Below are 17456 nucleotides of genomic sequence, written 5' to 3'. Positions count from 1 at the left end.
GATTCAGAGTAAAAACTTTGTAGTTCCTTAAATTCAGAGGGACAAAATTGGCTTCAGAATAATGAAATTCATCCTGTGTTGTAAATATTGTACATTCTTGTTGCTTATAATAAGGATTATATAGTATAATAAACTATATAAGAATAATTATTTTGTAACAGTCTGTGGTTCAATAAATGCCTCATATGCATATTGGCATAGGTGAACTGATAAGTTCCAAAGGAATTCAAACAACTTTGACTACTTCGACTAAGATTGACCAGCAATGGATGAATAATGCATGTGGATACATTGGAGACAGTAGAAACAGAGCCTCTATACCTTAAAAGAGGTATAGAATTCTTCATTGTAGGGCTTCATTGTAGGTGCTGTTCATCTGCCTTTTTCTCTTTGACACAGTTTTGTAAGTGTTCCCTCCAGCTCTAGCTCCTGAGCCATTAATTTTCTTAACTTCAGCTATGCTGTGTTTGCCTTACAAAAAAGCACCTCCCACCAATTGTCTCACCTTTTAGGCAAATGACAATGTTGAGCAGCAGTAATGTTTTTTGATTCCCTTATTCTATTTTGATCATGGTGAGTATAATTCTCTTTTAGCTGGAAAATTGAAGATTGAATTGTGCTTAAGAAGGCTTCTCTTGAAACAGGAGCAGCATGGCTGAGTAACACTTCAGTCATGGGGTAAGAACATAATAAAAATGTCAATAGATAATCAGTTGTAACACTTACTGCAGTACTGCTACATATAGTTGTATGTACCTTTTCAAAATTCTCAATTTTTGTTATGAAAAGCATAGACTTGCATCACACTGCAGAGATTGGGAATTCTGAGACTTCACTGCCAAACTTAATGTCAGAGAATTTCCTTTCTTGACAGCACTCATTATCCAGATTCCAACCTCTAAAAGTGACCAAGTGAACTAGAAACATTATCTCTTCAGGAATGGGAATGTAGGATTCCATATTTCTACTGTTTTTCCAGAAGAGAGTGAAACATTTCTAGAAAAAGTAGACCTATTTGTTCATTTTTTCAGACAAGTATGTTGTAGAAGCATGAAGTCCAAGTATGATCTTGTCCCTTCCTCTGTCTTAGCATATATCTGGTGATCAATCTGTTTTCTTTTACTTTAATGACCTGATTCTTTACTGCATTGTTTGAGTAAACATAATCAATTGGGGCCTAAACTTTGCTCTGTGGCAGATACCCAGTTAGGCTGATGCTGAAATATTTACTGAGCTCAAGCCTTAAAAAAAAAAAAAAAAAAGGCAGGGGGCAGGGTCAAACTTGAGACCATCTTAAAACTTAAAGAAACATTCAGTGAATTTGCAAAATAATTTTACTCTTGGTTTGGCTGTTGCTTCCTTATTTTCAGTATTCTGATATAACACGTCCATTACCTTTCTGTTTGAATTTTGGCTGAGTGAGCCGCTGTGTAAATTGTATAATGAATCGAAACCACCTGTTCAACATTTGGCATCTTCATATTACATATGAAGACTGAGAATATAGCACTTCAGCTATCAGTTATTCTGGCATTAAGTAAGGAACCAATGAGAACAGGTTGGGAATGCTGTTGCAAACAATTTTAATCACCGTTTTACTGAGAGGAAATTACAGAGACTGAAAGCATGCTGCTGGTGGAGAAGGATTTAAATGTAGAAGTTATGCTGATAAACTTTTTAATATAGCTTAAAGGCAAGAAAGCTAAGGGTAAAGGGGAAGTGAAAAAAAAAGTTAATAATTTCCTGAGCAGTGAGGTACAGATTGACATCAACAAGCTTTTCAGATCAGTGCTGATAAATAATTCCAAATGAAGTTATTAATCTCATCTGGCAAAATCTCTCACTTGTTCCACAGTGAGTTTCAGGAAGACAGGGATCAAACTATTTGCTTTTGCATTTTGCTAGGAAACCTATTCATCCCAAACCCTTCAAGTCAATAGAAGGACTATTTTTCTACTAACAGCGAGACAGTCATCGTTAGTTGCACTGAGTACCCTGTTACTTTGCAAGTGATATGGAGGATTATTATATGAATAAAAGGATAGAATTTAATAAGTCATATATAGTTCATAAAGTTATTGACCAAGTTGTAGTTACAGGAGGTTTTGTGCAACTGGCATAATGTATATTGATAAATTAGTAACCCACTTGTTGGACAATGAACATAAAGCCCTGGTGAATAGTTTGCATCAAGTGCCTGAATGGTTTGGTTTTTTCTGTGTAATGTCTGTGAATGTCTGGTGTATTTACCAGAACTGGTCCTTCTACAGTGGTTTGTTTGTTTGATGTGGGTTACTCATTGATAACAAGTATCTTTTGTTATTTGTGGCATAGGAAGTAAGAAATCTGGAACTGGCTTGCTGTACTTTTTAATGCCTGAAAACTTCCAGATCAGATGTATTAGTGAAAAAACAAATTAACAGCTCCCACCCACCCCTTCAACCCTCCCCCCTACCCCAACCAAAAAAAAGCCCCCAAACAAAAGAGCCCCAAACCAAAAGACTGCAATTGCAACTGCTTCAAGAGGAAAAAAAGTACATCTCTGTCCTAGCACTCCTGTTTCGTACTTGTCCAAGTGTTCTGGGTATACTGTTCTTACTCTAAACATAGTAAATTCAACCCCCAAAAGAAGGGCTCTCATGATTAAGAGCTAGGCTGGATCTTGAAGGAAATTAATTTGGTTTCACTGCCGCTTTCCTCGGTGAACTGGAGCAAGGCACTGTGTCCAGATGTTCAGAGGTGCCTAGATGAGAGGGATGCAGCTGTCCCACAAGGTGGAGAGCTCATGCTGCTCTGTCCTACCACAGCTATTGCTTCTGCCTTGTTGGTGAATCCACTCCACCTTAGGCATCTATCTCCTACTGGTTTCATTGTTCCTAGCCTTGTATTATCTGTCTGTTGATCTCTGTCTAGAAGGAATCTTTTCCTCTCTATTTAAATGCTAAGTTTTCTGTGTAAGTGCCACCCCACTTTTCTGTAGCTGCTAGTGAATGCTGTAATACAAATAATCATCCTTTTATGTGGTTGAATTAAAAGACACATCTGGCAAAGTTGATGTAGAGAATAAATGACTATACTATTCCTGCCTCCTCAATGGGTAATTTTTAACTCTCCTAGACTCTATTTCATTGAATATACAGGATTATCAAGTGTGAATTAGCGATGAATAGTATATCAGTACCACAGTAGTATTGTGGCTTTAATGTAGTAGCTGTGTAACAGCAAAGTATTTACAACACATTTTCACTTCTAGAGCTTGGTTTGGCCCTACTGTGCCCCCGGTCATCTCTGTGCCCATGGTCAAACCCTCCCAAAACTATGTGTGTTGATACTTTACACATTTCCTTCTATGTCTACAGCTGGCATTGCTCCTGTCTCTTTGGCAAGGACTTGGAGCAGAGCTACTGTGTTGGTGTGGTCAATGCAGTTCTGCTGGTGGGAGTTGTGTTGATGTAGGGGGTTGCATGTGCCTAAGGGACACAGGCTCAGCTCCCCCTGCCATCCTGAACTGCAACCTTTAGAGGGGATGAAGTTCCTTAAGGACAGTTTTAGTGGACAGACATGGGACTAGGCAGTATAGAGAAAAAAGAAGTTCCCTGATATACCTGAAGCACTACTAATCCTGCCTTGGAAAGGTTTAAGAGGGATGGGAAACTGTGGCATTGGTGTCAAAACAAGATTTCAGTGGTATCTTGCTTATCTTCAAAAATGCATTTTGAATTTATTGGAGGTTTTCCACTGACAGTAGTTGGTTGTTGGTTTATCAAGGTCATTATAAGTTTAGTTAGCAGTGCTGTTGTTATTTTTTTAGAAACTTTTAAGTTCCTTACCGAATATGTTGCCCACCTTATTTCCCATCTTTTTATTGTATCTGGGGGCCATTACAAGTCAATAGCATGTAAAATTACATTATTAGATCAAAACCACTCTTAGAGTATTGTTGCATGTATCAGATACATTTACTCCAGTATTGCTAATATCTTGCTTGCTAATATATGCATTTATTCAGAGGATCTCATGAAAAACATTAACCTGTAATCACTGTACCTAAATGTAGACAGTTTTCAAACCTACACAGGGGTTTTCACTGACTCACATTGGAATATGGGGCTACTGGGGCTATGTTTATGTCGAGAGATCTTCTACAGTGTTGCTGTGTAACAATACAATGCAGATGACCAGAGCAGAACTAAAATGCTGCCATACAGACATATTTAAAAGCAGTAAACAGTTCTTAGCATTCTTCTTCAGTATTCCTTAACTGGTGAAGTGAATGAGTGGGAAATCGAGGAAAAGATGTGATATACTGATGGTACATAGCAAACAGTTGAAAGTCAGACTAGATCCCAGATACTTTGCTTTCTAATCTGTTGGCCTAATAATTACTGATTTATAGTATTAATAAAGGACACAAAAAGCAGATATCATTTAAGAATCAGAAAGTTCATCAGATATTAAAAAGCTGTTCAGAAAGTTGACTATCTGCAGCCCCAAAAAGCCATAGATAGTGTTGGCAGTGTTTGAGACAAAGCAGATAATCCTCACTAGTTTTTAACTTGATATGGATCCTAAGACCTGTAATAAACCCAATCCTGAACTGCTTTCTCAGGCAAAACTTCCACTGAAGTTTCTTTGTTTAAGTGAAGACCAGAGGATGTGACATTTCTTGCGATTAAACTCAGCATTAAAAAAATCTCTTCCCCTAGTCTTTGATGTTTACTTCACAGTTTGTTCTAACAGATTTTCCTTTTAATAATTTGCCTCCAACAGTATGGCAGCTTCTGTTGGATAATTCATAGTATTCATGAAAGATTATAGCAGTGAATGGACCTCACTGAAGTGTTTTGAATCATTAGCGATTCAGAAAATAAACATGTTTTTTTCATTCAGTCTGGATCCAAACTGTTGGAGTAAACAGCGCTTTTTTTTGTGGAATGGACATTGCATAAAGACACTCAGCTAGATAGACAACAGTGCACCAAAACTGTATGTTTAAAAAAATTCAATGTCAGTGGTTTGTATTCTAAAAATATTGTAGAAATAATCTATGGCCAAAAAACCTGTGCTCAGCTGTAGCACAAGAATAATTTGCCAAACAATCAGGTGAAGCAGGAGGTTCCAATTTTGCAGAGATTTAGGGGCTCCTGGCAGAGAGGAAAGCTGTGTTATATACATGCTGACAAGTACAAGATAAGCAAGCTTTCCACTTGTTGCAATCTTGTTGGTTTAATTACCCTCCAGTGCCCATTTGTGACAGCCACTTGGAAAGTCAGTACTGAGGATACAAGTTTAAGTCAGATTCTGCTAGTTATCAAGTAATTGTGCATTTTGGCAGGAAAAAAATAGGCTTAAAAGGGGTGAAAACTACTACAGCAGTAAAACTCAAAAGAAACATCTCTCTTTAAATCAGTTTCCAAGCCTATGATGAGCAAAATTTCAAAACCGAAATATGTCTTTGCAAAGTGAGTCAAAGCTATTTAGGCATTAAACAATACTTTGCCATTTGCATAATAGACAACTAACAGCAAAACTTCTTGCTATCTGCTTTAATATACACAATATACTGGAAGGGATTTATAGTATGGGTTGAAAAAGGAATTTTCTATATACAAAACTCAATTTCTACTTGATGTCATGTGGGATTGAGACAGATTCTGTAACATTTTGATGGGGGGTTTTTTGGTTGGTTTTTTTTTTTTTTTTTTTTTTTGTTCCAATGACTAAGTCATATGAGGAAATACTACCTATTTGGTAAAGTAGTTATCATTTCCTACTCTTGGATATGAAGTAGTTGATCTTGTTACACAAGGGAAAAACAACTTAATTGTTTTGTGATATGCTAATACTGTAGAGGTTTGCCCTTGAGGGTGACATTCTATTCACGTTAATAATACATAACTGTTTTCTCTCTGCCTTTCAAAAGTACTTCTGATATTTATTTCAGTTCAAATTTCCAAGTTTTCACTGTCAATGGTTGAAAAGACCTTTTAATCATACCCTACATTTAATATTTAGCACTCTGAATTTTTCAATATAAATTAACCCCAAATTATTTGTAATTCTCATATTTAAATTTCTTTCCTGTTTCATTATATTTTTGCAGTAGTGTAGAGGGCACAGTATAAGAGTCCATTGTTAACAGCTGTGACTTTATGCGTAATTAACAGCAGAGGACCACCTCTTTGGTCCATGACATGATGTAGTTTTAAGCCATGCTTTCCTGATTTGCTGTCAGAGAAAGAAGTCTTTGGGGACTGGATTCAAGCTGTTTGTTTGTTTTTTTGGTTTTGTTTTATTTTATTTTGTTATTACACAACTCCTAATACAGTAGGGCCATGTTCTCAGCAGGTCTTCCAGGCACTGTTGCAATATAGATACATAGTAATATTAACTCTCTTTGACAATACATTCTTCTTCCCGTTAGGTATTGGTGTCATCAATTACTTTTTCTCCAACTGTCCTGTGTTAGCTTCCATCCCCCTCTTCCTTCCATATTTATTTCATCATTTACAACCCTGCTAGGTCTTTTGTAAATGATTTCTCTGTTGTTAATGAAGTTCAGAATATGTCCTAGATCAATATAATATTCCATTTTTTCCTTTGTTGTTGTTAGCAAGTTCAAAGACAAATAGATTATTAAATATAAAATTGAGATATAAAACATTCTTATCCACTGTGATACTTTATGTGGTTGTGTTTTTTATTTTCTTCTACTTCCTTGAAAACTTCTGATTACAGTGATAGAGACTTGCTTAGGGTGTCATTTAGGTTGGTGGTTATGTGCCTGAGAGTAACCTTACTCTCTTAATATGGAAGAAGCTACATCAAATACATGCCTGTGAAGTCTGTACCATGCAAGTTATACAGGACAAAATTTCTCTTGGCATGGTCACAGAGCAGATTACTTATATTAGTAAACATGCTCAGTGAGTCTTCATCATTTGCTGTAAACCATAATTTAACATACTATAAGGATACTGCCTGTGAAGTCTCTGAAGCTGAGAAATGTTAGCAGCTGAAAGCATACTTCAGAAGAGTGTCCTCAGCTGCTTGCTGTGTTCTTGTACTGTTCCCTTGTTATGTGTCTGACCACTTTTGGAGAAAGGGTATGGGAATCAATGGACTGTTGGTGTGACCCCATATATCTGCTCTTATGTTTTACCAGTGTCGTAAATTTCCCACATCTGCATATCTTTGCAAAGGAGGGAGAGGAGGAGTTTAAGAGATAGTATAGGCAAGTTTCCCAAGAATATACTTTTCTTAGTTTGCATCAAAGTTCATGTGAAACAAATGGATAAAAGCAAGAAAGAAAATAGAAATGAGGATATAGAAGCTCCCATAATGAAAGAAAAGTAAAACCCAGATCTCAATGAACTGGGAGAAGGAGAATTAGATTATATCTTTCCCAGAGTTCTGAAAAAGCTTATATTAAAACTTTATGTAAAATACCAAGCATTTTTAGTATGTCTGTCTAGTCAGGTTGTCCCTCAAGAATATTTCAGGTAGTATGCATATTTAAGGCAAGGCAGAAAGCAAACTTGGGATGATTATGAGCTTCGTTGCAATATTATTGAGGACTTTGTAACAAATTTCAAAGGAAAGGATAATTTGAAGGTAAGTGGAGTATGGAATTAAGTACAGAATGGGTTTACTAAATGTAGGTCACAGTCAACTAACCTGTAGTGGTTTTTTAAAATTATAATAACTGCCAATGCTATACACTCAGATCCCAATAATGATCTTCCTGAAGTGAAATACTGAAATTAAGTAGACACCAGACTGAATTGGATCAGCTCCAGAGCTTGTTTGACAATGATCATGCAGTTCTTTCTGTTTGTCATTAACAAAAATAAAGTTGTCAGGACAGTTTGCTCTTTTGCTGCTATTGGTTTCATTGGCTTTCCAGTGTTATGCTAATAAAACCTTTTGTCAGCAGATGCAAATGAGACCTCGTTTAGCAATAGCAGAACTTTTTAACAAAACTTTTTTTTTTTCCTCACGCAGAGTTACTTTTTAAGTGCCGAATGGAAACCACATGAAGAGACAGATATAAAAGTTCTTAATGCAAATCTGCAATGCTGTTTTTGCTGACTTTTTTTCCCCTCCTGCTTTCATGTCCAGCCAGGTATGTCCTGTTAATGTAAGACTCTAACCTTTCACAGATTCTTAGAAAACTCAGACGGGGTCTGAGACATAAAAAGTTTGATGTTGTAATTTGACTAAGGTCAGTTGGAAAGAAAATGCAAATGAATCTAAACAAAATACAGGATCTTCCTGCACTAAAGGTCCAAACTTAATTGTTTACGTCCTTATTAAATGTCCTAAGACAGATTTGGAAGCTTATTTTTATGTTAAGAAAAAAGCCAAAATTTTCCTCCTTTACATGTATGATGAAATCTATTTTATTATGTCCTTAAAGGCACAGCATTACTGATATTTGAGAATGAAATTCTGTTGAACAGGAGGAAATTATGGCTGGGTTTGGTTACAACTGTGTAGCTGTCACAGGCTGCCAGGGATTCCCCATTAGCTGGAGTAGTAAAGGGTTGTGCTTTGAAGAAGAAAGTCTTATGTACTATTACCATTTCATTATGAAGTTCTTAATCGTAACTCATTCATTACAATAAATATGTTTACTAACATGAATTCAGTATAATATGTAGAAAACTGTCATAAATGGCCTGTTCTGTAAATGAAGGCATGTTAAAAAGAATAATAATTCTCCTTAAATGTCAGAAACTGAGCTGATGAGAGGAAACGTATATAAAATGAAGAGCTGGACTGCAGTTACTCCTGTTTCCTTCTCTTCATCCAGGCAGGAAGAAAAATGCAACCATTGTATCTCCCTTTCTTTTGATTATCTTTGTAATCTGTGCTACATACTGAAAGCACTGGGTGTATTCGTTGGAAGACCACCAGAGTTATATAAATGTATTTCTGTTCACAGGGTATGAAATTAAAAGGTAACAGGCTCAAAAGAGAACATCAGAGAAGCTGAAAAATAGCAAGGATTGCCACTAATCCTGTTTGAATGCACTGACATAATGACATATCCTAACACAAGTCAGGCCATAGGTTGGAAAAAATTGTGCCAGGCAATGCATATTATCTGCAACCCTCTAACCTTTTCTATTTTATGTTAGAAAATACGTCCACTCTAGAGACTAAAAATTAATCTAGAAAATAGGAATGTCTTTGTTAAACCCCAGACAATTTATCATTCCTCAATTAGGATGTTCTTTAGTTGGTACATCTTTAATCAGAAATGAGACCTCTATTCTTATTTCCTTTGCTCTCTTGATGTCAGAAATCAGGCCCTTTAAGGAAAAAAATAGAATTTAAAAGCAAATCCTGCAGTAGGAGAAGCCTTTTGTGTTCCTTAAGATTCTTGTATTTTAAGTACCTATAGGAAATGCTTTTCATTAGATGAAGAATAAAAGAAGCAAATGTTATTCTGCATGCCCGTGTTTGGCATTTGATGATAAGCAGCCAAAAAGTCAATGTGACCCATATGTCCAAACGATATGCTGCTGGGCGTATTTTCTCTAATGCATTTCAAATGAGATCAAGCATTGTATAGCTAGCAAATGCATTTATTCTCTCATATTTGCCTTTGTAGAAAATTAGAATATTTTGCAGAGTAATGTACTTGTTTTTTCTTCTTTATCGTTATTAGTCTTTTGCACAGAGGGCATAAGTATTGTGTTTGGTCCCCTTCCTTACAGCTGTTGTCAGCAAGATGGATGAGAAGTGATCGTTGTGAACTATTATCTTGTTTCATATTCTAGATTACCTGTGAAAACAGAAGCAGATGGTGGACAGCAGAAGGGATGTTCTAAGTATGGTGGTGTCTGTGGTGTCACACGATACACAAATTTTCCTCTTAGTTGTTATCTCCATCATAAGTGTTTTTCAGGAAGATCTCACTTCTTGAAAGAGCTTGCTGGTACCTGCTTGCAGAAAACATTTGAGCCTTCAAACTAAAGGAGAATGTGAGGGAATTTCTAGGTGGGTGGCTTGACAGAATCATCTTTTATTTCATCTTGGTAGCTGTTCCCTTGCAATCCAGCTGAGTTCAACAGTTGTAGTGCAGGTAGAGAGGCAACCCTAACCTTGTCTGATGCTGTGATCCATGCCTTTGGTGGTTTAACCCCAGCTAGCAACTAAGCACCATGCAGCCGCTCACTCACTCCCCTCACACCCAGTGGGATGGGGGAGAAAATCAGTAAAAGAAGTGAAACTCGTGGGTTGAGATAAGAATGGTTTGATAGAACAGAAAAGAAGAAACTAATAATGATAATGATAACACTAATAAAATGTCAACAGTAACAATAAAAGGATTGGAATGTACAAATGATGCGCAGTGCAATTGCTCACCACCCGCCGATCTACACCCAGTTAGTCCCCAAGTGGTGATTCCCCCCACACCCACTCCCCCCAGTTTATATACTACATGTGATGTCACATGGTATGGAATACCCCTTTGGTCAGTTTGGGTCAGGTGCCCTGGCTGTGTCCTGTGCCAACTTCTTGTGCCCCTCCAGCTTTCTCGCTGGCTGGGCATGAGAAGCTGAAAAATCCTTGACATTAGTCTAAACACTACTAGCAACAACTGAAAACATCAGTGTTATCAACATTTTTCTCATACTGAACTCAAAACATAGCACTGTACCAGCTACTAGGAAGACGATTAACTCTATCCCAGCTGAAACCAGGACAATACCTCATCATGGTTTAGTACTAAAGGTAAACCATTCTCACCTAAAAATCACCTTTTGTTTGAGAGAGGAAAATACTTTTTTTTGAGTATTCTAATTGGAAATGTTTAAATTTTTCTGTGATAACACCAACTAATAAAACAATGGCTGAGCTGGAGATACAGGGAAAAGCTGTCTGTTTTTCCTTACCCTGCGTGCTGCTAAGCTAAAGTTTTCTTTTATTCATTATCCGAGTGTCATAGCAGAAATATGCTTGAAATACTTAGGTAACTTGTTTTCTGTTTCACAAATGTGTATGAAATACCCCTGTTTGCAGAAACAGTGGCCATTTTTTTCTCAAATGTGATGAATGACATGGTACACTGTGTTGTTTTCAGAGGTCTTACTTTTTGCACTTCCGTTAGTGAAGTTTTAATCTAATTCAAGGTTAGATTATTTAGGGACTAAGGAAATACTTGTTCTATGTGTACAGGAGGAAAAAATAAATCTGGAAACCTGTAATTCTTTAGCGAATGAGATGTAGAAGTTGTTGCTAATGCTGTTTACAAAGCTTATAGTGGCAGTTTGTATTTTCTTTTCATACTGGAAGTCATAAAGTTTACTTACTATTTTTGTAGGCTTGGATAATAAACAGAGCCTCTGTGACAACCAGGTGATCAGGCCCAGTCAGCGTGGGTTTATGAAGGGCAGGTCCTGCTCGACTAACCTGATCTCCTTCTATGACAAAGTGACCTGCTTAGAGGATGAGGGAAAGGCTGTGGATGTTGCTTAACGGGACTTTTGTAAAGCCTTTGACACCATTTCCCACAGGATTCTCCTGGAGAAACTGGCTGCTCGTGGCTTGGACAGGGGTACTCTTTGCTGGGTAAAAAACTGGCTGCATGGCCAGGCCCAAAGAGTGCACTTTGTGTTATTTCACAAATATATGTAGATGTGTGCCTATGCATCTGTGTATATAAGCTGTCCCCAGTGTAATCTCTTACAGTTTTGCAAAAGTTAAACATGAGAATACCTTATCAGGGGCAGGGATGGGGAGGATTGAAGGTCAGTAAGTCATTCACATAGTCAGCAGCTTTCAAACTCACACTGAGAAAAGCTTAGAGTGGGATGGAGTGAGATCTCAGGGGACAGTGGCTAGAAATACTGTATGATGTGCTAAAATTGGCCAAAGCTTTTGATGCATCTCTTAGCTGTGTTCTACTTTGGACTAGGAAGGAAAAATGCTGCTTTCAGTTTTACTTATGCTTTTATGAAAAATTTTGAAAAATGTAGAGAAAACAGATACCAAAAGTGGATGAGGTGCTCCCTTGTGCTTTGTTGCATGCAGAGATGAGATCCTGTGTTGTCGCCCACTCGCATTCCCTTCTTTATACATCTAAAAGGCATGACAGCCTCTTAAGTCACAGCATAGCTCTGAGAAGTTGGCTTTCATTATTACCTTGGCTCCTGATTGTTGGTCTCCATTTTGTAGGCATGGCCTGTTTGCCATGTTCCCAAATGCATTACTTTATATTTCACAGAATTGAAATTAATATAATCCGAAAGGATACAAGTTACTAGGAAATTCAGATCTGTTTGTCTTAAAAAACTGTCTTTGTTGTTATTGCTGTATTTTACTATATATACTGTCATCATCATTAAGGACTTCTGGAGGGTATAGACAATACTCATTTGGGTGAGACTTACTACTGTAGAACCCACAAGAAATAATGCCATTTGATGTTTTTTTCTAATACTGACTCTAACGCTTTTTTTTTAAGCCACCTAAGGTGCATTTCACTTGTTCATGATTTAAACTGAATGTGATGTGGAATGAAGTCGGAGGTCTTGTAAAAGTCTGTATCTGTTACATCTGTGCAGTTAATTTTTCTGTAATAACCCTTGAGAAGGAAGTCAAGTGTCTTTCATAAGAGTATTGCTTTCTAAAACAGTATCAACTGGCATTTGTTACCTTCATAAGTTATTAGTTCAGTAGCTGTCAACTGTACACAAGTGTCTAAAGACAGTCTGCAAAGAGAGACTAAGAGGAAAAAAGCAATTTTTCAGAGGGCTTAGATTCACTATCAAGGAGTCTGAGATCCATTGCAAAATACATATGGATATGGAAATTGGAAAAGGCAGAGGACTACTGTTTAGCTCTGTATTAAGTTAATTTCGCATAAGGTTTTTCTTAATTATGCCTTGGAGTGCTGTCAAGCTATCTGGCCTACTGATACCTTGTTGTCTTCTGTATACTATATGGTGAATGAAGTATTTCAGGGTTTTTTGGCACTTACCAAGATTTCAAGATTAATTTAAAAAAATATATAATTTTACCACCTATTGAAGGACTCACAGAAATATTTTTTCTTTTTAATTCTTAATTGTTGCTTCACATTATCCCTGCTTTCTGAAGTACTGGATGATAAAAAGGCAACAGTCTAAGTTGCTGATAATTTCATTACATCCATCTTTCAAACACTTTACTATTTTCTTTTGTTCTTCACCTATGGCAAAAAATATCCTTTGCAGTTTAAACTTACAACTTTGCTTCCAAAAACCCCAGTTATGATATGTTGGTTCAATAGTTTCACATGCAATACCCTTTTGATAAAATAGTTCAACTGTAGTTGTCATCTGTTTGTATACACTTTGTTTTCAAATCACAGTTGATAATGTTTGGTTTTCCTTTCTTGCTTCTAATTTCCTGTTTTGATATTTTATGACTTCATGAGCAAGTACTGCAAAATATTGAGAAATATTAGTAGATACTCTCAAGACATATTATTTTGATTTTCTGCATGTTAAATAACTTGTTTTATTCTTTCCTAAATAAAAATTTCTCAATTTTTTTTAGGTTAAAATGCTGAAAAATGAACACAAGATTTAACTGAGGACTCAAAAACATGTTTAATCCACCCAAATAGTAAGTTTTCAACTGTTCAGAAACGTGTGAAAAAAATATTTCATATTCACTAAAACCATCACCCTTGGCAATTTTGCCCAATATGCCAGCAAAGGTAAGATCAGGTGCTAGTAGATTTGGTTTGTTTCCTCTTTTTCCCTTGCCCAGGTCTTTTTCTCTTCCTTATCATCTCGTTGTATTGTTTTCTTCCTCTTCATTTTCTGCCTTTACACTACCAGAAAACTATTCTTTTGGATCCACACTCTTGGTTGTGCACTTTCCAATCTCTTTTGCGTCTGTACTCAGCTTCTTGGTTGCTGAGGTTTGGACTGATGGAAGCTGCTTAAAATGGAATGTTCTTAGGTTAAGGGCAATGTAGCAGACGTAATGTGCATCCCAGAAAGAAGGGCTTAACGTGGCAAGAAATGATATAACTGTAAAAGAGAGAGAGGGAGATGAAGAAAGATGAGAAAGACAAGGCAGCTGAGTGCCTTCTCCAGGTGTAACTTCATTAGGTCTGGCTAGAATTCTGTTTGGCATGAAACTTTGAGATTTTGGAACTTATGTTTATTCAGCATTGGGAAAAAAATAGACATGTGAATAAAAAAAAAACTATAAGGAGTGACATGCTAGAGAAAAGATAAATAAGCCTCCTTCTGCAATGGAGGAATGATTTACTTTGCCTTGTCTGATACCTTACTCAGTTTGGACGTCCCAAAGGTTGTTTTACAACTCTTGGCTACAGTGTTGGTTTGATACAATTGAAGTTTATTTGCACAAAAAAGAGTGGCTCTAGCAGATGAGTTGAACTCCATAATGTAGGTCCCTCATTTAAATCAAAGACAAAAAGGTGCCAGGAGCCATTTTCCAAGCAGTGAAACAGCATTCCAACAATGAATGGTAGGAAAAAAGTTAAGCTTCTGTTTTGGCATTTTTTTGTTGCTTGGTATTTAGTCTGTTTGTAGTAGGTATGTTAATAGTGGTAGTAGTGTGACTTTTCTTAGTTCAAATCCCAAATGAAGCTATTGAAGAAGCATTGACTTCTTGCAGTTGCTCTGAACATTGTGGTTTTATTATTGGAATAAAATGGTTAAACAGGGCATAGCATTCTTTGTGGCCATCTGTTTTTTGAATGTTCTGGATATATGTATATAAATAAAAAGTAGTATCCCTGTTAACTAAACATTAAAAAAAATTCAAATGCCAAAAATTATTTTTGTTTATTGTTTTCTTCCTGTGAGTGTCTGCTATGTCTCTTAGAACAGAGAGGGACAGATTTATTGTTTCTGTATCATTATATTGCAGATAAATACCTGATTATGCAGCTCCCATGCAGTCTTTGTCAGGTTATTGCAATCCAATCATTAAAAAATTCATTGCATCCATCCTTATGAGAAAAATCCCACTTAGGAACTCAGATGGAAGAGTTGCACATTGAAAAGAACAATCATGATGTCTTGATTTAATTGCAGTTGCACTGTCTTGTCTTACTGGTTTTGCTCTGGAGGGGCTCAATGTGAAAGCTTTTGATTTTCCAAAGTGACTAGTGATTTTGAATGCCTTGCTAAAAGATTCTACAAGTTTCCAATGTGAGACACACAGAAGAATCTGATTTTTTTTTTTACCCATTTTCAGACAATCAAGTCCATGCCATGTCTTTTACAGACTGCTTACAGACTGAAGAAATCAAAATTGGAAACAGTTTTTCACTTTTCCCTGCATTTTGTGAAGGGAAAATATATTTCTTAAATTTTATTATTTTTTAAAGATATAAGTACATATTGTGAAAAACCTATTGGTGCTAATGAGTGTTTTTGCTAGAAAATGGGGAGAGGGAAAAATCTTTAGGTGAAGGAGATTTAGTATAAACCACAACCTTCTGAAACAAGAATGAATTCCTGCGTCTATCTCTGACAATGACTTTGGTTGTGAATTTATTTTTTTTTTAAGCTTTCTGCCAGGTATGTCTTAGAAATCATTACTAAAACACTGTTATTTGCTCCCTGTCAGTTTCTGACTAGTTGAGCAGGACACTGCATTCAATGGAGTGGAAAAAAAGCTGAGTTGGAGTACTAGTGATTTTACATTTTAAATTAGACACAGATCAGACAGAATGCATAACTAATTCAGATGGTGCAGATTCATTTGTATCTATAAATATCCTTGAAAAATAGATATGTTCCCAGTTTTACCTGGATATTCTTCCAAAACTTTTGTCTTTGTGAATAAGTGAAGGAACATGTCTTCATTTCTTTACGGAGTCTTGAGTTTCTTCATTATAAAAAACCTAATTTGTATAGAACGAGGGAGTTTTTCTTTATGCTAACCTCAATAAAATTGGAAGGAGAATTATTCTTATTAAAACTGTCTCAGGCAAAACAGTTTATTACAACCACAAAGTACTATTTGTGCACCAGTTGTAAGGAATGAAATTTTAGAGACATCTCCTGGGTTTTTTCACCAGCCACAGAGTTCAGGAGAAGGCTAATGTAATGCTTTAATTTATTTTGGAAGAGCAAGAGAAAATGAGGGTAAGCTTTATTATTCTTATTCTTCTTCTTATTATTATTATCATTGGTCATATGAGAAGTTGAGAAAAATCTATGCTAAGCCTGTAAGTTGTTGAAATTTGCTTTCACAGGATGAAGTGCAACCAGAAATTGTCTTTTCAGATGCTGTTAATGGATAGTTCCGTGAAATAATGCAAGTGCCTCCAAATATTTGTTTTTATTTATTTTATATTTAATTTTGCTGAAGAATTAATGCAAGGTAATGACTTTGAAAGCAAGTGTTTGTGAAATCTGAATAAAGTTAGTGTGAGGTAACGATAATTGTGTTATGTTCCTTTCACAGTAAGGTTCAGTCTCCTAGTTGTTTATTTTTTATGGTTCAGTGAAGATGTCCTAATTTTTTTTTAGGTCTAAACCAGTCTCAGTTGCTTTCAGTCCACTTTTACAGTACGTGCAACACCTCAGGGTCAAATCAATCACTACCACAAACTTCAGTGAGAGTGAAATGTGTTTTTGTGTCTGCAGTTATGACATTATTTCCCATAGTCTGCTTCCACTTTCTTTAACAATAGCCTCCATGTCTGATCCAATAAGCTAACACATAAAAATATGTCAACTTCTGAGCCATGAGCACTTTAAATGATAAAGAAATCTCTACCTCACTTTTTATAAAGGCTTTTTTTAAGAGCATTTCAGAGCCTTTTGCATTTACTTACTGTAAAAATATTCTCTTCAACTACAGTTACTTTTATCATGTTGGTTGGAAATGGAAGGAGAGTAACAAACCCCAGAGTGGTAACACTTTAAATTAGCAAGCAGTAAGCAATTAGAACAAGATCATGGGAGAAATGAGAAAGTCTGTAGCTCAAACTATTACAGTTTTAATAAAAACAGATTGATGTAATTCTTGGTCAATGTAAACTGATGCTGCTGCTTTGAAGTCAAAAGATCTAGACCATTTAACTTAATACAGGAGTAGGAAATTATTGCTTTCTAGATATGAAGTGTCCCTTTTAAAAAAGTAAACAAACATCAACACCCCCCCGCCAAAAGAGCTCCCTCCCATCCCTCTTTAAATTGCTGTTGTACTTCTGAAGTGTTCTTCAGGCCCATGTCATGTATTCGCTGCTCTCCACCTGCCTGCACTGTGAGAACAAGCTTATGGGTCTTCTCTGACCCAAACACATGTGCATGGCTCCCAGTAATGCTACCCACATCACTCCACAAACTGCCCTGTCAGCAAGAGGGAACAGGACAAACTACCACCTCTGTTGGTTCCAGGTGCACCTTGATCCCACACGCAAGGGAGAAGTTGGTGGGAGAACAATTTTAGTGCTTTTAGGT

The 17456-nt window shown here is 36.5% G+C and overlaps 1 long non-coding RNA gene across 1 annotated transcript; it reads left to right on the top strand.

The window, feature by feature from the left end:
* Window positions 1-568: 568 nt before the first annotated feature.
* On the top strand, window positions 569-8105 carry LOC121233381. Its single transcript, XR_005932674.1, has 3 exons — window positions 569-678; window positions 875-1005; window positions 8005-8105. It is a non-coding gene; the product is annotated as an uncharacterized LOC121233381 (long non-coding RNA).
* The last annotated feature ends 9351 nt before the right edge of the window (window positions 8106-17456 follow it).

Source organism: Aquila chrysaetos, chromosome 1 (genome assembly GCF_900496995.4).
Source record: "Aquila chrysaetos chrysaetos chromosome 1, bAquChr1.4, whole genome shotgun sequence".
Taxonomy (NCBI): Eukaryota; Metazoa; Chordata; class Aves; order Accipitriformes; family Accipitridae; genus Aquila; species Aquila chrysaetos.
The sequence above is the reverse complement of the archived record's forward strand: the minus strand, read 5'-3'. Positions and strand labels throughout refer to the sequence as shown.